Here is a 26,383-nt window from a genome sequence, read left to right as displayed (position 1 = left end):
ATGGAGTGCTCTGGGATTCCCACTCTTCTCAAGGTTACCCAGAGTTTGTTATGATCCACGCAGTCAATGCCTTTGCATAGTCAATGAAACACAAGTAAATAGCTTTCTGGTGTTCTCTGTTTTAACCCAGATCTGACACCAGCAATGATATCCCTTGTTCTATGTCCTCTTCTGAATCTGGCCTGAACTTCTGGCAGTTTCCTGTAAACTATGCTGCTGAAACAATTGTTGGATGATCTTCAGTAACATTTTACATGCATGTCATATCAATGATATTGTTCTATAATTTGAATATTCTGTTGGGTCAGTTTTCTTTGGAATGGGTGACAATAAAAATCTCTTCTAGTCCATTGGTGAAGTTGCTGTCTTCCAAATTCCCTGGCATGGGAAGATGAAGTGACAAACGAATCTGAGAGTAGGGTGACAGCTTCCAGGTCTTCATCGGCTTGTTGAAATATTTCAACTGATATTTCAATTCCTGGGGCCTTGTTTTTGGTTAATGCTTTCAGTTCAGCTTGACCTACTTCTTTCAGCAGCATTGGTTCTTGCTCATATGGTACCTGAAATGGTGGAATGTTAACTCGTTCTTTTTGGTACAATGATACTGTGTATTCTTTCTGTCTTCTCTTGATATTTCTTGCACTATTCAATATTTTTTCCATAAACTCTTTCAATATTGCAACTTGAGTCTTGAATTTTTCTTGAGTTCTTTCAGTCTCAGATGTACTGAACATGTTCTTCCCTTTTGCTTTTTTAATTCTACATTTTTGCACATTTCAATAGACTATTTGCCTTTGTTTTCTTGAGCTGCCCTTTGAAATTTTCGATTCAGTTCTTTGACTTCATTTCTTCCATTTCCTTTAGCTGATCCACGATTAGGAGTAAGTTTCAGACATCCACTTTGCTTTTTTCTTTCTTTCCTGTCTTTTAAATAACTTCTTAAGTTCTTCAAGAATAATGTTATTGACATTGTCCCACAGTTCATTAGGCTTTGGTCATTAGTGTTCAGTGTGTCAAATCTCTTCTTGAGTCACTCTTGAAATTCAGGTTTTATAGACTCAAGATTGTATTCTGGAGCCTGTGGACTTGTTTTAATTTTTTTCAGCTTCAACCTGAACTTAGATATGAGCAATTGATGGCCAGTTCTACTATAGTTCCTGGCCTGGTTTTATTTATTCTTTTTTTTATATCTGACTTTGTTTATGTTTTGAAAGATACTCTTAAGTCAATGAAATGACATACCATAGGCTTGGGGACTATTCTTGTGTCTAGAGTAATTGAAGAACTCTTAGGCTGAAAAATTAAAATAAAGATAATCCAATTAAAAAAAGGTTAGCTAAAGATTCAAATAGTTTGCCAAAGAAGATATACATAAAAATAAGCCCAACATCATTAGTTGTTATAGTAATGTAATTTAAACCACAGTTAAATGCACACTCATTAGAATAGCTAATAATTAAAAGACTGAAAATACCAAAGGAGCAGATATATGAACAGCATGAAACTCTGATACACACATAACTGATATATATATATATATATATATATATATATATATATATATATATATATATAATTGATCATTTTATTTGGGCATTTACATATATTAAGACAATCCATAAATCAATTATATCAAGTAAACTTATACAGATGCTGCCATCATAATTTTCAAGACATTTTCTTTCTACTTGGGCCCTTTGATATCAGCTCCTCTTTATCCCCTCCCTCCTCCACCCTACCACCCTCATGAACACTTAATAAATTATATGTTATTATTTCATATCTTACACCGTCCTGTGTGTCCCTTCATCCTCAGTTATGTTATTTATCCCCCTCAAGGGGGGTTATGTGCCCATCCTTGCTATCAGTTCCCCCTCCCCCACTCCCTTTCCATACCCTCATGGAATTGTTAGTTCCATTACTGTTTCTGAGGGGTTAATTCATCCTGGATTCCCTGTGTTGAAAACTCTCATCTGTTCCAGTGTACATACACCGGTCTAGCAGGATTTGTGGGGTCAAACTGGGGCCATGATAGTTGGGGGAGGAAGCATTAAAGGACTAGAGGAATATTGTGTGTTTCATTGGTGTTATACTGCACCCTGGATGCGTTGTCCCTTCTGTGTGTCACTCTGTGAGGGAATGTCCAATTATGATGGGCTTTGAGTCTCCACTCTGACCTTCACAACATATGATTGCTTGTTTTTGATCTCCTGATATATGATCCCTTCGACTCCTCATGATCACACAAGCTGGTGTGCTTCTTCCATGTGGAATTTGTTGCTTCACTTCTAGATGGGTGCTTGTTTAACTTCAAGTCCTTAAGGCTCCAGATGACATACCTCTTAATAGCTGGACACCATCAGCTATCTTCATCACATTTGCTTATGCACCAGGTGCTGCTATTGAGCTTCTCCATTTTCCCTTCCCACATACCCTGTTTCCCTGAAAATAAGACAGTGTCTTATATTAATTTTTGCTTCCAAAGATGCACTAGGTCTTATTTTCAGGGGATATCTGATCTCTCCATAAAGAAGAATATGGTACACATTTATTGTTTTATTAAAAGAGACCTCGCACTTCCTGTCTGCTCTGGCTGCGCTGCAGGCAACAGTGAGCTATGTGGCGGCGCTCGCCACTACAGTCCAGAGTCTAGAGTGACGGTAGCTTTGGGGGGGTGGGCTTATTTTTGGGGAGGTCTTATTTTCTGGGGGATGCTTTATATTTCAGTGAGAGGCAAAGCTGTAAGTAGGTCTTATTTTGGGGGGGATGTCTTACTTTTGGAGAAACAGGGTATGTAATCAATTTGATGTCTATGTGTTCCATATGGAGATATCCATGTGTTTAGCCATGTTTTGTGTTGTTAAAAAAGTATTTGCTATGAATAAGTCATTGGCTTTGTAAAATTCTATCATGTGATTTCCAACTTTGTTTCTATTACCAAGTTCACATATTCCAGCTACTGTTTTTTACTCTTTATTACCAACTTTTGCATTCCAATTACCAAGAATTATCAACGCATCTTGATTACATATTTGATCAATTTCAGACTGAAGTTGTTGGTAGAATTCTTTAATATCTTCATCACTAGGTTTTTTGGTTGGTGCATAAATTTGAACAAGTATTGATTGGAGTTCACTGAAGATAGATAGAGCGATATGTCAGCTGTAAAACTCAGTTCATTGAAAATTTGTGTTTGAGCACCAAAACGTTTGAGAATTGAACATATTTTCCCCATAAGAATTAATGGAATATCGTATAATTGATTTTGAGGCCAAAAATTACCCTTATAAATTACTTTTTCCAGGACTTCCAAAACTATGGAGGTTTTTAACCTTCTTGCCTATCACTGTCGCAGATACACAATAGCTATTGAATTCTTTCTGATTTATAAAAATTAACAGTAACTTTTCAACCTATTTGTTGGTGTGAGTTCTTTGTTTTGTTGTTGACAATTTCACACCTTTAGCTACGATAGCTGGCTTGGTCACTTTTTCCCCTCCAAACTACTGATAATGTTGACTTAGCCACATTTTACTCAACCACCAGATCGGAGACGTGGTGACCTGATTCAGCGTGCAGCGGTGTCTCTCTTTACCTCTGTCGTGATTCTCAGAGTTTTCCTCTTAGTTTCACTGCCGGTGTCCCTCCCTTTCTTTGGAGCAAACAAAAACACAATGAGTCTTTTCTTTTTAGATCTGTGTAGACTTGACATTACTTCTTCTTTATTTTATTTTAAAAATTATTTTATTGGGGGCTCATACAGCTCTCATTATCATCCATCCATCCATCCATCCATCCATTGTATTAAGCACATTTGTGCATTTGTTGCCATCAACGTTTTCGTTTTTTTTGGTCTATTCCTTTATTACCATTTTAGAAACAGATTGATTTAAAACTTTTTCCAGGGCTTTACTGGGACAATATGAATAAAATTTGCAGTATATATTAGACTGCATTTCCTTCCTTTTATGTAATATAACCCACAATTAATTTATTCATTCCAAGATTTATCAAAGACTTGGATTTCAATATCTAAAAGTACCTTAACAGTGTTTTATTATAATGACTCCTATAAGACATATTACAAACCAATAGTCAACTATATATTTACGTCTCATTTTCCCTGTCCTTTTCATAAGAAATATATTAGAGAGGTTGGCCAAGGAATTTCCAATGGAGATTTAAAGGCAGGTGGTAAAAAACAATTAAAAAATTCTCAGGAGACTTTGAAAAGAAAGCTATAGAAAAAGATAAAAGAAACTGCGTGGTCGGCAGAAGTATTGAGAAATGGTAACATTTTTCTATTCCAATATGAAGTACCCACCTAGGGGTAGAACCATATAAAAATTTAAGCTTTTATGCACTTTTATGTACCTATAAATCGTTTTTGTTGTTGTTAAGTGCCATCAAATCAGTTCTAACCCATAGCAACCCTGTGTACAAAAGAACATAGCAACCCGATGACTTCCTCACAATTGTTACTATGTTCTAGCCCATTAAAAAAAATTTTATTAGGGGCTCATACAACTCTTATCACAATACATACATATACATACATCAATTGTATAAAGCACATCTGTACATTCTTTGCCCTAAACATTTTCAAAGCATTTGCTCTTTACTTAAGCCCTTTGCATCAGGTCCTCTTTTTTTCCCCTCCCTCCCCACTCCACCCTCCCTCATGAGCCCTTGATAATTTATAGATTATTATTTTGTCACATCTTGCCCTATCCGGCGTCTCCCTTCACCCCCTTCTCGGTTGTCTGTCCCCCAGGGAGGAGGTCATATGTAGATCCTTGTAATTGGTTCCCCGTTTCCAACCCACTCACCCTCTACTCTCCCAGTATTGCCCCTCACACCCCTGATCCTGAAGGTATCACCCACCCTGAATTCCCTGTGCCTCCAGCTCCTATATGCACCAGTGTACAACCTCTGCTCTATCCACTCTTGCAAGGTAGAATTCGGATCATGGTAGTTGGGGGGAGGAAGCATCCAGGATGTGGGGGAAAGCTGTATTCTTATCGGTGCTACATCGCATCCTGACTGACTCATCTCCTCCCCTAGATCCCTCTGTGAGGGGATCTCCAGTGGCCGACAAATGGGCTTTGGGTCTCCACTCTGCACTTCCCCCTTCATTCACTATGGTAAGATTTTTTTTTTTTTGATGATGCCTTATCCCTGATCCCTTTGGCACCTCGTGATCGCACAGGCTGGTGTGCTTCTTCCATGTGGACTTTGTTTCTTTTGAGCTAGATGGCCGCTTGTTCTGCCTTTAAGACCTGTCATCAACATTTTCAAAACATTTTCTTTCTACTTTAGCTCTTGGTATCAGCTCCTCATTTTTTCCCTCCCCCCCACTCTCCTCCCTCATAAATCCTTGATAATTTATAAATTATTATTATTTTTTCATCTTACACTGACTGATGTCTCCCTTCACTCACTTTTCTGTTGTCCATTCCCCTGGAAGGGGATTATATATAGATCATTGTGATAAGTTCCTCCTGTCTACCCCCACCTTTCCCTTCCCCTCCTGGTATCACTACTTTCATTATTGGTCCTGAGGGGTTTATCTGTTCTGGATTCCCTGTGTTTCTAGCTCTTATCTGTACCTATGCACATGCTCTGGTCTAGCCGGATTTGTAAGTTAGAATTGGAATCATGGTAGTGGGGGGTGGGGAGAGGAAGCAGTAAATAACTAGAGGAAGCTTGTATGTTTCATTAGTGCTATACTGCACCCTGACTGGCTTGTCTCTTTCTTGTGACCTTTCTGTAAGGGGGTGTCCAATTGTCTCCAGATGTGCTTTTGGTCTCGACTCTGCTCTTCCCCTTATTCACATCGATATCTTTGATGGCTGATACCTGATCTCATCAACACCTCATGATCACACAGGCTGATATGCTTTTTCCATGGGGACTTTGTTGCTTCTCAGCTAGATGGCTGCTTGTTTATCTTCAAGTGTTTAAGACCCCAGATGCTATCTCTTTTGATAGCCAGGTACCATCAGCTTTCTTCACCACATTTGCTTATGCACCCATTTTGTCTTCAGTGATCATGTTGGGAAGCTGAGCATCATGGAAATGCTAGGTTATGAGAACTAAGTGTTCTTGAGTTGAGGGACTACGTGAGTAGAGGCCCAATGTCTGTCTGCTACCTTAATACTTAACATATAAATATATGTACATAGATCTATTTCCCTATCATTATATATATGTATTTACATATGTACATGCCTGTATTTAGACCTCCATAAATATCCTTTGCCTCTTAATTCTTTCCTCTATTTCCTTTTACTTTTCTCTTGTTCCACTATCATGTTTGGACTTCATTTGGGTTTCAGTAATTCCTCTCAATTACATGGCCCTTGATCAAGCCCTACCAGGTATTCTACATCCTCCTTGCCATCGATTTTATCACTTGTTCTTCCCTTGTCCATGGGTTTGTTGGAACCCCCCTCCCTTTCCCCTGTCTCCCCCTGAGAAATGTTTTAATGCACTAACACAAGCACTATATATCGTCTGAGTGAGAGAGGCTCTTAGACTGAAGCAGCATCCTTTCTCTCCTAGGTGAGATGCGACATGACTCAACACGTCACTCACTCTTGGTCAGCACACAGGTTTTTTTCAAGTTGGATATTGGGTTAGACTACTAAGCCAAGCTACTAACACTAAGTAGGAATTTTCAAACTTTGATGTTCGAGTCGTGGAAAGTTTGAGCTTGGAGCCATTGGACAATCAAGGTACCACTCTATAACTATCACAGACAGCACTAGAGTTGAAGGTTGATTTTTCAGTGTCCTTTTGGACAATGAATGCCACACTATTCCTCTCGTTTTTGTTCTTCCTGGAATAGCAAACCATATGATTTTCTGATTCAAAATGGCCAACATCAATCCATTTCAGCTCACTAATGCCCAGGTTATTGACTTTTTGCATTCCATTTACATTTTGATAACTTGCAGTTTTCCTAGATTCATACTTTGCCCCTTCCTAGGTCTGAGCATTAGCAGAGTTTTGCAGCTGTTTCTCCTTATTTTGAGTGGTGCCCCATCAGCAAATGACGATTCCTAAAGCTCCATTCCCATAGGCTTGTCCCAACTCATGTCACCACAGTCAAATCTGCTGTGGGAAATCAGTTCCTCCTCTGTCACATTTTGAGTACCCTCTGCTCTGGGGGTCCCATCCTCCGGCACTATCTGACAAATTCTTCTTCCATTCATTCGGTTGTCGGTATCTGACAATGTTTCAAAGCTATGCATAAAGTTTTCCATGGCTGCTTCCTTCAAAATTGGGAGCCCAGTCCTTCTTCATTGCCGTTCTTAGTCTGGAAGTTCATGGAAACCTATTCACTTTGGGTGACCTTGCTGGCATGGGAAATACCAATGATATAGCTTCCAGCATGAGGGCAACACACAAGTCACTGCGGTGTCACAAACTGATGGGCAAGCGGTGGTCTCTCATCAGAGTCTCCAGTAGGACAGCTCCCAGGGTGTCCACATTGTAATGACCACATTGTCACACACTATAGTGATGTCTCTCGTCATTGTAAGTAACGTCCTGCAGCAGTCACTCCGCGAAACATTCTGCTCTCCTGGCTTTTTCTCTTAGTTTTACACCAGATCCACTGGTGGGCCCTTCTCTGTCTATCTTCTTCTTTGCCAGACCTTTAAAGTTTCAGAGTTTCTCTGGGGTGTGACCCCTGGATTCCTGTTTTCTCACTATTCTTTTCTTAGATGGCATCGGCCACTTTTCAGGATTTAATATCATCGTTCAGATGAAGGTTTCAAATGCGTGTCTCCAGGCAGATCTCATCTCTGAGCTCCAGGCTCTTGTTTTAACCCGAACCTTTGATATTTTCGCTCAGATATTTGCTATTGCCATCTTGAGATGGCTACATCTTGGTTTCATTAAGCCTGTGCACACCCTCTCTGGCCTGTCTGATTCTATAAATGGCACCACCAGCCAGCCACCCAGTAATTGGGTCACAAATATTTGGGCTGTGGATGCCTTTTTATTTCACTACAATTCACTCCCCGCAACTCTATCACGTAGCTGAATTCTAGTCCTTTCTCCCCCATCTCCATTTCTGTTCCCCTAGTCCAAGAAATCCTCGTTAGAGTGTTTTACGAAGCCATTAAGCTCCTCATTTCATTCCTTCCCTTGTGCAGTGATAGCAACGATGCGGTGCTTAACGGCATCTGTATGATCGTGTCACTCTTCTGTTGAATGCATTTCCATGGATAATATTCAGAGTGCCATCACTGCCACCTGGGTTCATCCTAACCTGTCTCTGTTGGCCACCCAGAGACCAGTGTTGACCAAAAGACTAGAAAGTCCACGTTGCTTTAAGACATTTGCTGCAGACGAGACACCGAAGGACGTGTTTACAGGGGAGACACCATGAACAGCCAGGTCTTTTTGAGCTAACAAGGTAAGTTTTTATTATTTTTTTTTTGGAAAGCTGTTATATTTGGCAAGAATCAGTTTGTGTTTCTTGGGCCCAGGTAGTGGGCTCGGGCAGCTTGGGCAGCCATATGGTTTCTATGAGTTCTTCCCTGGCCCCTTTTGTCAGATGGGTGTGTGCTCTGCATTAGACCAAGTTGGAGCCTGAAAATTTAAGCTGGAGCCTGTAGCAAGGGGGTCTGGGATACTTAGAATCCCTAGTTCAGCAGGCATCAAACCAAACCAAATTCATTGTCATCCGGGTGATTCTGGCTCACCGTGACCCTGTAAGACAGGATAAAACTGTCTCTGTGTGTATCCAAAATGGTAACTCTTCACGCAAATAGACAGTCTCATTTTGCATATACACCATTCCTTTATCCTTGCCTTGGATCCCTGGGTAGTGCGGGAAGCACCACGTTGGTTCCCTTAGTGTTCACAAGTGTCCTTGCTTAACCCAGTTGAACCTGGTCTTTTAGGAGGAGGGAAGTTATGGTCTAAAAGACAGTGGAGGTATAGCCTTTATAGGTTTTTTACTTTACAAACAACAGGTTTTTCACTTTACAACACTGCCCTGCCTTCTCCTGCCCCTACCCTGTTTCCCCGAAAATAAGACAACCCCGAAAATAAGACCCACGCACAGTTTTGCCTCTCGCTGAAATATAAGGCATCCCTTCCGAAAATAAGACCTCCCTGAAAATAAGCCCCCCCCAAAGCCACCACAACTCTGGACTCTGGACCATAGTGGCGGGTGCCTTCTCACACCTCACTGTTGGCCGCAGTGCAGCCGGAGCAGACAGGAAATGCGAGGTCTCTTTTAATAAAATAACAAATGTGTACCGTATTCTTCTTCATGATAAAATAAGACATCTCCTGAAAATAAGACTTAGTGCATCTTTGGGAGCAAAAATTAATTTGACACTGTCTTATTTTTGGGGAAGCCGTATTAGGGTCTGTTATCCTCCCGTGCAGGCATAATTTCTGCACCTCTGGTTTCTCCATATGGAAGTCACCTAATCTGGTGTCAATTTGTGGATTAAGAGTGTAGGGGTGGAGTCTAGCCTGTCAATCTGGAGATAGCCAATGAGACCTCTGTGTGGGTATGGCCTTCTCCTGAGAATTCTGGGAAATCCAGGATTTTCCTTCTTGGAGACGGGAGATACCTCCCTCTCTCTGCTGACATCCTTGGGAGACATTGCAGCTGACAAGACACATGGAACTACACTAGTGCCCTCAGCCGGACAAATCACATGGACGCAACCAGACCTCTGAAGTCGGAGAAGCCACAGCGAGACCCCTGCCAGCGCTGAGATGCTTACAACGCCACTGGATCCAAAGACTTTCTACCCACTGGCCTGTTATTTTCTACATTCGGCATCATTGGATGTGTTTCGTGAGTCTGAAGATGACTTTATAGATTGGTATTGGACATTTGGGCTAATATCAGACTTATGGACTTGATATGACCTATGATGTTTTTTCAATATTCAATTGTTCTTGTCTCTATGAATTTGTTTCTCTAGTCTACCCAGACTAACACACTCCATATATTGCCTGCCTCCTGGGTTAATTAATTTTTACCATCATGTCTTATACTATCTCCAACACTACCTATTCTGCAGGCACATTGCACCAATGGGAATGTAATGTCCAAACCTCTTCCAGACACGGGTGTCCTCAACCTCTCTCCTCTTTCTGGGCTCTTCTTTCATCCAGTCCTTGAATGACTGACTCCTTCCCCTTGTGCAGGTGTCAGATCAATTGACCAGCAAGGCCTTACTTCACATGGTCTTCTTGCTATTCTCTTAGATAATTTCCATCATAATACTGTATTTTTTAAAGTACTTGTACTCCCCCTCTCCCCCTAAATTCCCAATATGTTTGCTCTTTGACAGCAGGAGGTATTTGCTTGCCCTGTACCTCCAATATCTGTTGCACCCAGCGCACTGCCTGCTTTGAACCTGGTGCTCACACACATCTGTTCACTGCATCTGTCCTTAAGTAGCTTGCCATCTAGATCAATAATGAGGATGTGGGCCATTTGTCAGGAAGAGCATTTTCCAGCAGGGTCTGTGTTGGTGGCCTGTGTGATTTTGGACAAACCATTTCTTCTGGCTGGTTCTTAACTCCAAATAACTAGCTATAGACAACAGACACCTGACAGAGTCAAGCAGGTCACCAAGTAAGATGTGCTGTTCAGATGCAGAGGGGTCAGGAGATCTAAATGGTATTGACCCGTCTGGAATAATAGCTCCTGGAAAGATGATGTGTTGGCTACAATGATACTCTAAGTATTCTCATGATATCATATGGAGGGGGTCTGCTGTGTACTCTCCTGTTATAGATTGAATTGTGTTTCCCCCAAAATATGTTCTGAAACTCTAACTCCCATACCTCTGTTAAAGGAGCACTGGTAGTGTAGTGGATTATTGGTTGGACTGCTAACCCCAAGATCAGCAGTTTGGAACCACAAGCCACTTCGAGGGAGAAAGATGAGGGTTCCTACTCCTACAATGAGTTAAAGTCTCAGAAGCCTACAAGGATAGTTTTACCCCATCCTATAGGGTTGCTATCGGTCAAAATCAACTCGATGGCAGTGAGTTCTTTTGATTCCTTTGTTAGGTGTTCGTAACAGTGTAGGATGGATACTACACCTAATTACTTCTGAATGATAAAAAGAGTAGACTAGACACAGAAGCAACTACAAACAAGGGTCATAGATACCACATAAACTGAGGAGTTTGGAGGCTACAGAAGGAGAGAGAGAGAGAGAGAGAGAGAGAGAGAGAGAGAGAGAGAGAGAGAGAGAGAGAGAGAGAGAGAGAGAGAGAGAGACTATAGTCAGTTACCCTGGAAATTTGGACTTCCAATGCTCTAAACCCTGAATTTCTGTTCATGAAAGTCATTCAACGGTGGTCTTTTGTTAGAGCCGGACTGAAAAGTTAAGACATCTTTTAATGCTGTTATCTGCTCTTCCCACTATGCAGAGACCTCTTACTGTCAATATAAATTATCAAGATCATTTCAACAGACTTCAACAGATGCCCAAAGATCAGTGGCTGGATCCCTGGTGGTAATCAGCAGAAACCTCTTCTCAGAATTCAGAACTTCAAATGCTAATGGTCCAGCCTCCTAATATCTGCTACAGCTCTCCTCTTTAATCATCGTCAGTGATGAGATCCATAACACTAATGAAAAGTTTTAGTGACAAGAGGCGGGAAAAGCCAGAAGGACATCAAATAATACCATTGTTTGACAAAGTAGAAAGATACTTTTAAAATGTGCCTAAGTGAGAGAGAGATTAGGAACCAGGGAGAAAAGGCTTTGGAGGACTAAAACAAATGCTTTTACTTGAATGCTTTACTTCGGATATTTTTATTTCTGCTGAGCTTGTCATGCTAAGGCAAGAGAGTCAATACATTCTTGTAAGTTCATAGGAGAGCTAAGATTTCCCCCTTTCTTTGAGTGTCAGTCGGAAGGCCTGGGGTCAGGAAGAGAGAGGGTAGAGAATGGTGAAAGAAGTTTGAGCCCAGAGTGCATCAATATCCACCACACGTACACTTGAATTGAAAACAAATGTGCCATTATGTTATGGCACCATAGTCTTCGGGATATACCCTCTTCTGCTTACACAGAAATTCAGCCTCACTCCGGTCCCTTTGAGGTGGTAGTAGGAAGAGGTGCACTGTCCACGGTTGGCTTGAGAATATGGTTTTAGGACTACTGAGCCCTCCTCTCCTGCGGACACCCTGTCCCCCTTCACACCCAGAGAGGCGTCTCTGCTGCTGGTTCTCACAACATCTCAAAGAAACTCTTCTCCTGGCTTAAGCCTCCAGTCTTTATGAGGGGACTGGAATACAAGACCTCTGCATGACCACCTCGGAGGACTATTTATCCTTCTTTGCCTGTGTACCTACTTGCATTCATTGCTGAGGGTGGCTGCTCCGAGAAGGGTCTCAGCCCCTTCTAGCCCCTCACAAAGCAGTGGAGATGCCTCCCGCTCTGGTTCCTCAGACCTCCCTAGTCCTATTTGAAGCCTGAGTAAACACAGCTTCAGTTCAAGCTGAACCCCCTGTAACAATCCATTTATTTTTCTGCTTCATCCCTTCTAAGGGTGTTTAAAAGCGTATTGAGCAAAGAGTGACAATGGAAGTATTGAGTGGGCAGACAGTAGCTGTTGTTCCCTTGGCTAAGCGTCCATGCCCTCAAACTGACTTTGGAATTGATCTGAAACACATTCTACCGCCAGCGTCCTTTAGAGCGCTTCCTGCTTCCTCTTCAATGGGGCTCAAGTGCTGGCTTGGAAAGACCTCAAAGAGGGGGAAGGAAATGGGAGAGAGGAAGCAAGAGAACCTCTACATAAAATGTAAATGACTCACAGCCACTTTCAGGCCTCTCTTCACTTTCTGGTTGCTCACTGCTAAGGAGGGACAAGTCTCAAATTCCGTTTGTCCTCTGGGCCAGTCAGACACAAGCCGGGGCAACTGGGAAGAAGGCTCTGCTGTGCTGGGTGTGCCACCGAGACAAGTGATTTTTTTTTTTTATCACAGGTGAAAAGCAAGATCATTTCTCCTTTGGGCCAGCAACGCTTCAAGGCTTCCACCCAGTGTGTGTTCCCCCACTGCCTGTACAGTGTTGTGACCCCTTCCCAGCCTGACCTTCAACTCTACAGTATTTGATGCATCTCACCACCGTCCCCTGCTGACCAGGACTGTACAGCCTCGTCACAGGGTCACACATTCTCCATCTGAACACACTCTGTTGCCTGGAGAAGGATCTTGCACCCCCTGCCTCTGTTCCCTTTATAATTGCTCTATTGTTGCCCCTCATGGAATGAATGCCTTCCTCTCACCCCCCCACCACCCAAACCTACCCATCTGGTGAGTGGTCCAGCTTGAGAGCTTTTCCTGTGAACACGTGCTTCTGGCTCTGGCCAACCCAAAGTCATCTCTTCGTGCCTATGTTTTTCCATCGTGCTTGGTCTTTGATTTAAAAAAAAATCCATTTTCTATGTGTTATGTAGATACTTAACAACACATTTCGCTCCATCTTTTAGTTGCAGCTCTTGATCTTATATATTTCAGAGTCTTTTGCATATTCTTCTGCTCATAGGAGATGCTGCACACATGCCTACTTTGTAGAAACATTTCACCCCTGGTCCTGAAAACACATTGCATAATGAACAGGGAAGACTGGACTGTGCAGCCTGCTTCAATTTACATTGTCCTAAGGAGCAGCAGAATTAGGGTGAGGGCTTGGATTTCACAGGGCAATTCAGACAGTGTCAATCAACGACACTGGCTTATCACAGCCATTTAGAATTCCATCGATCCAATCTCCCCCACTCCCGCCTTTCTATTCTTTATAGACCACAGAGAGAACAGCTAAAGAGGAAAGGGACTTTAAAAGTGTGTTTCAATCATGACTAAGGATATTTAGGTTATGAATAAGGAAGTCTCAATCCAGTTTGACGCTTCTCTCAATCAATAAGCAAGCATCGGACGACTCGTTGGTGAGCAATTCCTCTCTGTCCTACTCTCTGTAAGGGGGATGTTAGGGTGAGCAATGTGGGCACGGACCCTGACGTCACAGGGATCCCATAGAGCCTGCCTGAGGTTGCATCGGCTGCCTCTGGACACACAGGGATAATGGAAGCTTTTAGACTCTCAACATCTGGGGACACGAGGAGGGAGACAATTAATCTATACTTCCACTGCAATATGATAAGGACTGGGAGAGATAAGCATAAGAGAAATCAGAGATGCTAGGAGAGGAGGAACGCATCCTGAGGAGGACCATACAGCTACTCCCAGAGCTAGAAGACCAGAATGAATTATTGGCAGGTGGAGGTAGAGTACTGAAAGAAGCCTGGGGCATGAGACACTTTACCAATCAGATAGGCTGGGTCCAAATTCTGGCTCTGCAAACCATGGATAGTTGTGATGATTGCTATTTTTATCAATAACCTGTGTTCTGGAGAGCGATCAGGACATGCTGAGAAGTACAGTTCATTGGGGTTAGAAGGGTCTGAGAGGGTTGGAAAGAGAGATGGCATTAGAAAAATTCAGAAAAATGTCTCTGGGTGGTGCAAGTGGTTTGCAACTGGCTACTCACTGAATGATTGGTGGTGTCTGGGAAGAAAGTACTGGTGCTCTGTGCCACAACCATAAGCACTCAATGGTGCCCAGTTCTTTTCTAACACAGAGTAGTTCATCATGGTTCAGAATCGACTTGTTGGAACCTGGTAGGATAACATCCTACTTTTCGAACTTCCTAAGGGAATCACCGTTGGTGCTTTGGGGGACCCTGTTTTCTGTAGCACAGCAGTGATCCTGGGGAGGCAGAGGCACCTCTTTGAGGGCTTAGCGCCCAAATCCCTTTGAGCCTTTGCTGTCCAGTCACTGTGAACTTGATATTGAGGAATAATTGCCTCCCAGACCATGGATCAGATCACACCTCGAATCCCTCCACTTTGTCCTGGGTGACAGAGGGACAGATGTGGTCTGCGCTTGGCATTTGGCCATCACCTTCATCACCTTTCACAGCCTGACTGCGATAGGCCCAGTCAGGGCTGAACGTCAGGATGTTTTGCTGCCCTCCAGCTGCTTGGTCTTGATGGATGCATCAGGTTCCTGGGGACTAACCACAAACGATGTGTGTTATAAGAAGAAAAATATTGTTTCAGCGCCCCTGGAGACCAAACATCCAAATCAGGAGGGTGAACATATTAATTCCTTCGGAAGGGTCTGAGGGAGAATCTTTTCCATTCCTTTCTCCTTGCGTCTAGAGGTTTCAGGCACGTTTCCATGTTCCTTGGTTTCGTTTTCAGCCTCCAGTCTCAAATAGCTAGCCTTCCTCTGTCTCCCAGTCTTTGTGCTCTGTGTTTTATAAAGACCCAATCATGTAAGATTTGGATCCACAGTACTCCAGAAGGATCTCATGTTCGCTGATAACACCTTCCAAGACCCTATTTCCCCCAAAAGATCACATCCATAGGATTAAACCCGCAGGTTAAACCATAGGGTTGATTCCAACCTATAGCAACTCTATAAGATAGAGGAGAATTGCTCCATTGGGCTTCTGCGACTATAAATCATTATGGGGGCAGGAAGCCTCTATCTCCCAAGGAGCAGCTGGTGGCTTTGACTCACTGACCTTGTGGTTAGCAGCCTAACATTTTCCCCCAGAGTTCCTACTTACAGGGGTTATTCTGTCAATAAAATGTTGGGGGGAACACAATTCCATCCATAGCAGTTACCTCTTGGCTCTGTTCCAGGCTAATTTTGAGAGGCAAGGGTCAGTATCTCTGTAGCCTTTATTCTCCTCCACTGCGATCTCCCATAGCTTTCAGTTCTCTTCTCCTTTTTGCACATCTGTAATCTCTGGGGGTTGTTTGTACCCCAAGAGGAGGCAGACTCTCTTGAGTGCAGGGATAGTACAGCACAAAATAAACCCCATTGACTGGGAAGAGACTCTGGGAGTCTGAGATGGAGATGTGGGATGTGGTAAATCGGGGGCTATGGGACTCTGATCATTGTTCACGTTTGATGTAATCATCAAAGCAGGTTGAACTCATGATACTCTACTTCTTTGTGTTTAACGTATTAGAACTTTGCAATACTAGTTTTTAATGGTTTGAGGCTTGCTCTCCATGCCCAACAAAAGTGACCCCAATTTCCCCCAATTTCTGAGTGTTTTTTTTTCCAGATGGGCCTAGGTTTGGGTTTAGTCAGGTGAATTGTCACATTTGTACACAGGTGAAACCCTTAGGGGAATCTGAGATCACGATTGAAAAAGTACGGTAGAGAAGAAAGGAGGCGAGTACCTGAGACCAACGAGAAACGTGGATAAAGTTGTCCATGCAGCCTCCTGTTTGTGCTTGGAGGTGCTCAGAACCCTGTCTCAGGAATGCCTGCTCTGTTTGCTGCTCTTGCAGGGCAGTCCTTGGGACACCTGGCTTCTCTACAGAAATGCACGCATTAGCCCAACAAAGCACTTGACAATTCACTAGATTTGGGGACTAGAAAGAAATGCAATGCCTCACCCTGCCTGGGCTATTTACAGTTGAAAGCTAAAGATTTAAAATGGGTGCAAGAAAAATGGCTCAATCAGTATCAGGAAGAAAGTGCTATACAGTCTTACTCTGGTGAACCTGGAAGGCAAGTCACTCTTTGGAAAACTATCTGGTACTAAGGTGAATTTTGGTCTTCTTACACTGTTATTTGGGGGGCGGGGGGAGGGCGGTTTCAACTGTAAAAGAAGGACGAGGTTGACCAACTGTCCCAGTTTGCTCTGGATTGAGGGATTCTTGGTACACTGGACAAAAACAACCCCCCCCCCCCAAGGTCTCAGGCAAAATGGGACAAGTTGTTTATCTTAAGGGACTCACATTGCCTAGCCACCAAGAGGATGATGAAATATGTTATTTGGTCAAGTCAGGATGTCTCTATGTTGTAGGTGCCAGAGCCTTTTGCTGCTGAGAATGGTGGACTCAGCCCAATTTTTGAGAGAAAGTTATTTGTGCCTCATTCTTAAACTAGTTTCAATTTGTTTATGGACTTGACGTTCTGCAAAGCATGTATTTTCCTCCTTTGCGATTTCCTCTTCTGATAGCACGGTGTCTGTTGACTTGATGTGTTACTGGTCCTTTCTGCACAAGAGTTCACATAGTTTTTTCCCCATGTGAACAGACTGTTGTCAGCAATCATGTTCCGGTCTCTCTTAGCAAGCGTATTTGTCCATTTATCTCCAATGACCTCTAAGCTTTTGCAGAGAAGAATATCTGTCAAGACCCTGGGGATACAAAGATTTTCTAAACTTATTTTTCTTGGCTTCTCAGGGTAAAAAGGGGATGTGGAGAGAAAGGCACCTGGGAATAGGAAGGGAGGGAGAAAGCCAAAGGCCTTCCAGTGAGTGTACCCAGGATGCCAGCATGGATGGGAAGCAAGCATATGACAAGGAGTGGGCTTTGGCGGAGCAGAACTTAAATTCATCTTATACGGTTGTTTTGGCATCCGTTCTTTGCCCTAATTACACTCCAACTATAACTCCAACATGCTTTCTCTCCTTTCTTTTCATTTTTTTGGACTGTGAGTATTTGGGTTGAACTCAAGAGAAACAGCCAGCTGGTGCCGCCTTCACTGCTTCGGTAACACCAGGGTATTTATGTTCGCACTTTCTACCCAGTGAGTAGAGTGGGTGTTCGGGGAAGCAGTGCATTGTTGGAGCCTTGTTATGGGGGTTCTGTGTGTGTGCTTGGGACAATGGGAGTGGCCTGATCAGGTTCAAGGTGGAAAAAAGGTGAGGTCTAGGGAGTTGCCTGTGGTGAACCGTGTGTATATTTATGTGTGAGTAAGGATCCTTGTGAGTTCAGTGGGTGTAAGCCTTGTACTCCTAACCACAAAATTTGGGGTTTAAACCTATCAGATTTTCCACGGGAGAAAGAAGAGCTATCTGTGCCTGTAATGATTAACAGTCTCAGAACCCCTGGGGAGTATTAGTTCTACTCTGTCCTATATAGGATTGCTATGAGTGAGATTTTCTATGGCAGTGGGTTTGATTAGGGAGGGCAAGGGAATGGGGTGGCAAATAATCCAAATAGCTTGAGATCTGGGATTATGATTGGATGGCTACATTAAAAGGAGGCTTGGCCTACCATAATCCTGTAGGTAATGCTTTTGGATGGTGTTTTTTTTTTTTGTGTGTGTGTGTGGTGTTTCTTGCGTGATGTAAACAGCTAAATGCTAGGTGGCTATGTTAGTCTGGATAGACCAGAGAAACAAATTCATGGACACTCATATGTGTATAGGAAAGAGCTTTCTAAACAAGAGCAATAGAATATTGAGAATATTGAGAAAACATTCCAGCCCAGCCCAGATCAAGTCCATAAGTCCGATATTAGCCCATATGTCCGATACCAATCTATAAAGTCTTCGCCAGAGTCATGAAACACATGCAATGATTCTGGATACAGGAAGATCACAGGCCAGTGGCTGGAAAATCTTGTGGATCCAGTGGTGTTGTAAGTATCTCAGCATTGGCAGGGGTCTCTATGTGATTCCTTCAGCTCTAAAACTCTTACTGCCTCAAGGTCAATGCATGTGGTTGCTCCTCAGAAATGTGTTACAGGGAGTGAGTCTTGTCAGCAGAGAGTCTCCAAGGGAGTGAGCAAGAGACAGAGAGTGTCTCCTACCTCCTAGGAGGAATTATAGAAGTTCCCAGAATCCTCAGGGGGAAGGCTATACCCACACAGGGGCCTCATTGACTATCACCTGATTGACAGGCTAGATTCCACACCTTCACTCATAATCCTCTCAAATTGACAAACGGCTATATAACTACCACAGTCGCTACTCCCCAAAATTAATGGTTTGAACCTATTCAGTTATTTCAGAAGAAAGCCCTGGTGCTATACTTTGGAAAGGTCACTGCTCTGAAAACCTGGTTGCTGGTAGATGCCTCTGAGTCAGTGCTGACTCACAGCAACTCTGACAACTCCGTACGACAGAATGAAGCACTGTTCAGTGCCTGTCATCCACACAATTGTTCTTACGTTTGAGCCCATTACTGAAGCCACTGTGTGAATCCAGTTCCATGAGGGCCTTTCTCTTTTTTTGCGACCCCGCTAATTTACCACACATAATGTTCTTCTGCAGGGACTGGTCTCACTTGACAGCATGTCCAAAATATGTGAGACAAAGTGTTTCCATCCTTGCCTCTAAGGCCACTCCCGCGTTACTTCTTTCAAGACAGATCTGTTGTTTTTGTTTTTTTTTTGTCTTTAGGAAGTCCATGGGACTACCAATATTCTTCATCAGCACCGTAATTCAAATGCATCGATTCTTCTTTGGTTTTCCTTATTTAATGTTTAACTTAAACAGGCAAAAGTGGCAATGGAAAATACCATGGTTTGGATCAGGGGCACTTTAGGAGTCAAAGTAACATCCTTGCTTTTCAACACTTTAAAGAGGTCTTGATACCAAAGGGACTCTGCAGAAATCAGCACAGGAGTGTTACTAAGAGGGAAACTCTAGGTTGGGGAAGGCGCTTCATGAAGGTAAGTAGGCACAGATCCACTAGGTTTTGAGGGGCTGGGGGCTTTGGTCTTACCACAGTAGAGGTCAGCTAGTGTTTGGCCTTAGCCTCATCACTGTCTTGACTGGAGCTGGAATCATTTGGAGCCCACACGGGGACTTTATCTCAACACAGCCACAAATTGCAGACACCTGTGGTCAGGGTTTAAACCCCTCCAGCTCCATGGTCAGGGATCAGGGCTCACCTATATTGTTACTATATACACCCGCGCCGCCCCCCCCCCCCCCAGTCTCAGTGGGCTTCCTTGTTTTTCTTTAACTTTTTTCTTTTTCCCTTCCCTTTTCTCTCACAAGCCCCTGCCGACCTCCAGACCATTTCCCTCAGCCTAGGGCATTTACACCTGCCCTCCACTCAGCTGGAAGAGCTCTACCCCCTGCAGCATAACCCAAAGCTGGGGAAAAATCCACCCACCCTCCACCAGGGAATATCCTGCCCAACTTCTTCTGGGGGAAATCTTGCCCACCTTCTTCCCAGGGAAATGCTGCCTGCCTGTCCTCTACAGTGCTTAACACGTGACTGGATAAATCCTGCCCACCTTCTTCAGGAGAAATCCTGCCTGCGTGGTGGAGGAGTTCATAGCCATCTTCTGTGGTCCCATGTGACCACAGAACTGTTTTCTGCCTGCCGTAGTGCCTCGCATGGCCTAAGGCAGCTCAGCAAACACTCGCCAATGTTCCACACTGCTGTGGGAACCTCTGCCCAACCTCCACAGTGATTTACCTGACCAGGGAAATTCCACCCACCATTCATGGTGCTCTACACCAAAGCAGACAACCCACCAACCTTCTGTGGCACTCCCATGCACACTTTCTGTGGCACCCAAGCTGCTGTGGGCCACACCATCATGACTTTTTGTGAGATCACCCTGTACAACACCATTCTCGTGGGTCCACAACAACCCCATCAGTGTCCCCTGAGAGGACCACCCAACTTGCCCTCCAAATAACAGACTACTGGTTGACTAGGGAAAGAGTGAAGCCACAGAAGGATAAAGTGGTAGGCCAATTCCATAGTGAAATTAGCTGCAGTCAGTTCAAAGAAGCATTACTACAAGTCTCTCAGAAAAGCCAGTGTTCTTCAACTCCCTGGAAAATGGCACCTGGCTCCTCTAAAACAACACAATACTTCCAAGGTCCAGCTGCAGCGGGTTTGGGTCCCCCACTAGGTGGGTAAGGAGCCAACAAGTGGGAGACAGAAATCACACGACTCAAAGGTTGTGGTGACTGTTCCAATTTTATTCATGCAAAGCTTCAACTTATATATTCTTTTTCTTGGCTTAAAGCTTATGGCCTGAGATCACACATTAGGAAATTCTCAGGCCACAAGACCGTAACAAGTTACATCAATCATATCATGATTCTTGGTTAAAAATTAGCACATCTTAAAACTAAAACTTTCTCATACAAGGGTGATAGACATAAACCTTCTAACAATAACTGAGCATACTTCATCCAACTAGGGCACATTGTTTTAACTATGAAATCAATAAAGCATCAATACATTTCATTATCACAAATTACTTGACAGGCTTTGGCTGTTCTTTCTGTTCTTTCTTAGGCTGTTCCTCCAGGGCTTTCATTTCTTGTTCTTACTTTTCCACTAAGTTCCCATAAATTAAACTCCCAAAAGTCTTTCTGTACCAAGGTATGAGTTGCCTCACAATAGGTAGCTTTGCTTCAGTGGACTTCAAGTTGTCTCACAATAGGTAGCTTTGCTTCAGTGGACTTCAAACATCACGGGGGCCCTCTTCTTGCTAACAGTTCCATAAAACTTAAACTACTAAAAGGAACTTGTACACCTTTCTTTGTTAACTATTCTTATGCCATTTTCATTGTAAGCCCTCGTATAAGGTAAATCAGGGCCAGGAACTCTATTTCTCTTTGGGTTATTTCCTGGAGGGGGATGCCGTATTCTGCCCCCTCTGTGGTAACCAAGATAAGGAAAGGGAAAAACCGTGGGAAGAGGATCATAAACTTTTTTAGAATCTTGCACAAAAGCACTCCAAATAGTTATGGCAAGGCCAATCAAACAAGTCCAAATACATGTCAAGAGTGGGTTTGGGCACCCAACTCCCACCGTCCAGCTTCTTTGAAGCCGGGCCAGGCATCGTTCGACTCTGTCTTCGACGTCACGCGGCAGGATTGGTCCCCTCATAATGCAAACAGCAATCAGCCCCAACTACCTCTATGAAAAACCAGGAGAAACAAAAGCCAATGGAAGATGTCCTGAACCTAACAATGTGCACAGAAAAATCAGACATTGATCTTCCAAATAAATAAATTTTTAGAATGCTGCTTAGAGTCATACACGATATGAGGGAAACAATACAGAAAATGGATGAAATTATAGAGGAGATAAAGACCATACACCAAAGAGAAATACAAGAGCTTAGGGACGAGATAACAAAAACCACTAGTAGACTCACGGACTTTGTCAATTGACTGCAGGAGGCAGAGAACCGCACCAATGACCCAGTGGACAGCCAAGCAGACTTTAACAAATGCGAACAAAAATCTAATGAAATCATCAGAGAAGCTGAAGAAAACCTAAGAGCTATTTTTGATGCTATGAAGAGGAACAACATCAGAATAATTGGATTACCCAAGGAAGACAAAACAAAGAAACCATCTTGCAACAACAATGAGAGAATTCTTGGAGGAAAACTTCCCCAGCTTAATGAATGAAAACCAGGCAACCATTCAGGAGGCTGAAAGAATATTAGCAACACTGAATCCTAAGAAGTCACCAAGGCACATAATAGTTACACTATCCAACTTTGGGGAAAAGGAGAAAATCATGAGAGCAGCTAGGGAAAACCAAGCATTCACGTATAAAGGTTCCCAAATAAGAATATGCTCAGACAGGGAGCGACCGGAGGAGGAGCAGCGCAGGGGATGCAGCTGTGGCAGCGGCGGGGGCCACCGGCCAGCGAGGGCTCGGCGGCGCTGAAGGTGCTGGGCGGGCAGCGGCGGCTCCATGGCCCAGGCACGCTGAGGGACGCGGCTCCTGCCTCAGCCTGGTGGCAGTGGCAGCAGCCAAACAATGAAGCTCCTGAAGCCGACCTGGGTTAACCACAATGGCAAGCCAATTTTCTCAGTTGATATTCACCCTGATGGGACCAAGTTTGCAACTGGAGACAAGGGCAGGATTCTGGGAAGGTTGTGATCTGGAATATGTCACCAGTCCTCCAGGAGGATGATGAGAAGGATGAAAATATCCCCAGGATCCTCTACCAGATGGACAATCATTTAGCATGTGTGAACCGCGTGCGGTGGTCAAACAGTGGCCTGTATTTAGCTTCTGGGGGAGATGACAAACTGATTATGGTGTGGAAGCGGGCTACGTATATCGGCCCCAGTACTGTCTTTGGCTCCAGTGGCAAGCTTCCCAATGTGGGGCAGTGGCGCTGTGTCTCCATCCTGCGAAGTCACTCAGGCGATGTGAAGGATGTGGTGTGGTCACCCCATGACGCCTGACTGGCCTCGTGCAGCGTGGACAACACGGTTGTCATCTGGAATGCTGTGAACTTCCCAGAAATTCTAGCTACTCTGAGAGGTCACTCTGGTTTGGTTAAAGGGTTGACCTGGGATCCTGTTGGCAAATACATTGCTTCTCAAGCTGACGACCGCAGCCTGAAGGTGTGGCACACACCGGACTGGCAGCTAGAGACCAGTATCACCAAGCCTTTTGATGAGTGTGGAGGTACAACCCATGTGCTGCGGCTCAGCTGGTCACCTGATGGTCACTACCTGGTGTCCGCTCATGCTATGAACAACTCTGGCCCCACTGCCCAGATCATTGAACCGGAGGGCTGGAAAACCAACATGGACTTCGTGGAGCACTGGAAAACCGTGACTGTTGTGAAATTCAACCCCAAAATCTTCAAAAAGAAGCAGAAGACTGGAAGTTCGGCAAAGCCCAGCTGCCCCTATTGCTGCTGTGCCGTGGGCAGCAAGGACCGCTCGCTTTCTGTCTGGCTTACGTGTCTGAAGCGGCCTCTGTTTGTAATCCATGAGCTGTTTGACAAGTCCATCATGGATATTTCCTGGACTCTGAATGAACTGGGCATTCTAGTGTGCTCCATGGATGGCTCCGTGGCTTTCCTCGACTTCTCCCAGGATGAACTCGGAGACCCCCGGGAGCGAGGAGGAGAAGAGCCGCATCCACCAGTCCACCTACGGGAAGAGCTTGGCCATCATGACCGAGACGCAGCTCTCTACAGCTGTCATTGAGAATCCCGAGATGCTCAAGTACCAGCGGAGGCAGCAGCAGCAGCCGCTGGGCCAGAAGGGGGCGTCTGCACGGGAGAGCAGCTCAGCTACCTCTGTTGCTGTAAATGGAGAGAGCCTAGAGGACATCAGGAAGAATCTCTTAAAGAAACAAGTGGAGACCAGAACAGCTGATCGTCGGAGAAGGATCACACCCCTCTGCATAGCGCAGCTGGACACTGGGGATTTCTCCACGGCCTTCTTTAACAGCACCCCCCTCTCCGGGTCTCTGGCGGGCACCATGCTCTCCTCCCACAGCAGTCTGCAGCTCCTTCGGCATCTCCAAGCCTTCCACAGAGCGGACGGTGGCAGTCGGCTCCAAGCCTGCGGGCGAAGCTGTTGGGAAAGACAGTGTGACTGCTACCTCGACACCCACCGCCTCATCCCCCTCAGTGCTGACCACCCCCTCCAAGATTGAACCCATGAAAGCCTTTGACTCCCGGTTCACGGAGCGATCCAAAGCCACATCGGGGACTCCTGTCTTGACCAGTGTGCCGCCAACGGTCACGGAAAGGTTGAAAGAGCAAAACCTGGTGAAGGAGAGCAGGTCCCGAGACCTCCAGGAGAGCAGCAGTGACAGCGACGAGAAGGTCCCTGTGACCAAGCCCTCTTCCCTCTCCAAGCGGAGACTGGAGCTGGAAGCTGAGACAGTAGAGAAGAAGAAAGGGCGGCCTTGGAAGAACTCCCGTCTCATGCCCATGTCTCTGTCCAGTCTCCAGCCTCCCTGACAGCCGAGAAGGATGCCTCTTGTCTGTCTGTACCAGCACTTGCACTGAAACTGTCGATCCCTGGCACGCAAAGAACATTCACCTTGCAGGCGAGCTCCGACCCCTTCATGTACATTGAGGTGGAGAATGAAGTGACTGCCGTGGGTGCGTGGAGCTGAGCCGCTTGAAGTGCAACCGGGAAGGGAAGGCGTGGGAGACAGTGCTCACCAGGTGGATACTCACCGCTGCCGGCAGCTGTGACATTGTGTGTGTTGCCTGTGAGAAGAGGACGCTGTCTGTGTTCTCCACCTGCGGACGCTGGCTCCTCCCTCCCATCCTCCTGCCGTTCCCCATCTCCACTCTGCACTGCACGGGCACCTACGTCATGGCGCTCACAGCCGCAGCCACACTGTCTGTCTGGGACATCCACAGACAGGTGGTGGTGGTCAAAGAAGAGTCTCTACACTCCATCTTGGCAGGAAGTGATATGACAGTGGCACAGATCCTGCTGACCCAGCACGGGATTCCAGTGATGAACTTGTCCGATGGGAAGGCCTACTGCTTTAACCCGTCCCTTTCTACATGGAACCTGATTTCCGACAAGCAGGACTCGCTGGCACAGTGTGCAGACTTCAGGAGCAGCCTGCCGTCCCAGGATGCCATGCTGTGCTCAGGACCCTTAGCCATCATCCAGGGACGCACCTCCAATTCTGGACGCCAGGCTGCCCGGCTCTTCTCCATGCCTCATGTGGTGCAGCAGGAGACCACCTTGGCCTACCTAGAGAACCAGGTGGCTGCTGCACTTAGCCTGCAGTCCAGCCATGAGTACCGCCACTGGCTCCTCATCTATGCACGCTACCTCGTGAACGAAGGGGTTGAATACCACCTCTGAGAAATATGCAAGGACTTATTGGGTCCGGTTCACTATTCCACCGGGAGCCAGTGGGAGTCAACAGTAGTGGGCCTGCGGAAGCGAGAGCTGCTGAGGGAGCTGCTGCCGGTCATTGGGCAGAACCTCTGCTTCCAGCGCCTCTTCACTGAGTGCCAGGAGCAGCTGGACATCCTGAGAGACAAGTAGCCTGTCTTGCCCACCGTGGCTGCTGCAAAAGCCAGGCCACCACCTGGCCCTGACTGCCACAAGAGGAGGAGGAACAGGTGCCCCATGCTGACAGACACATACACCTGTGTCCTGGGCCAAGGATCTCCCCTCAGGGGGCAGCACAGCCCACAGCCAGCCCTCCCTTCCAGGAGCCCATGTCCACCCCCAACCCCCACCAGCCAGCTCCCAGGTGGACACTAGCCGGCGTGGGTGCCAGAGCCCCTTGTGGGTCCCCTGGCTGAGCCACCTAGGGGAGTGCAGGTGAGCGGGACTGCCCAGGAGGCCACTGTCAGGGCCAGGCAGTACCTGTGCACAAGGAGAGCCCGTTCCTGCCCACAGACTATTTTTGTACTAGAATTTGCTAACTTGCAATACAGACCCCTCCTTCCGGCCAAGAATCAGGATTCCCTATAAGTCACTTGGACACTGGTCACTTGTAGGAAATTTAAACTCTAATTATGACAGCTACATGAAAGAGAATTGTACTGAAATTAACTTGTCTATCTTAATTTGGTTTTAATTCTTAAATGTTTGTATAAAGAGACTTTTGGGGGGAGAGGGTGGGGCGGAGGGGTGGAAGATTTCTTTGTAAGTGTAAAATAAAGGAACACCCATTGGATACCAAAAAAAAAAAAAAAAAAAGAATATGCTCAGACCTGTCAGCAGACAGTGTGAAGAAGAGGAGAGAGTAGAGTAATATATTCTAAAAATTAAAGGAAAGCCATGCAAACCAAAGAATACTCTATCCAGCCAAATTATCTATCAAGATGGATGGA

The 26,383-nt window shown here is 45.1% G+C and overlaps 1 pseudogene; it reads left to right on the top strand.

The window, feature by feature from the left end:
* The first annotated feature begins 22,575 nt into the window (after nucleotides 1–22,575).
* Nucleotides 22,576–26,064, top strand: LOC142456684 (protein HIRA pseudogene; annotated as a pseudogene).
* The last annotated feature ends 319 nt before the right edge of the window (nucleotides 26,065–26,383 follow it).

This window comes from Tenrec ecaudatus, chromosome 9, assembly GCF_050624435.1.
Source record: "Tenrec ecaudatus isolate mTenEca1 chromosome 9, mTenEca1.hap1, whole genome shotgun sequence".
NCBI lineage: Eukaryota > Metazoa > Chordata > Mammalia > Afrosoricida > Tenrecidae > Tenrec > Tenrec ecaudatus.
This window is presented reverse-complemented; position numbering and strand designations above follow the sequence as displayed.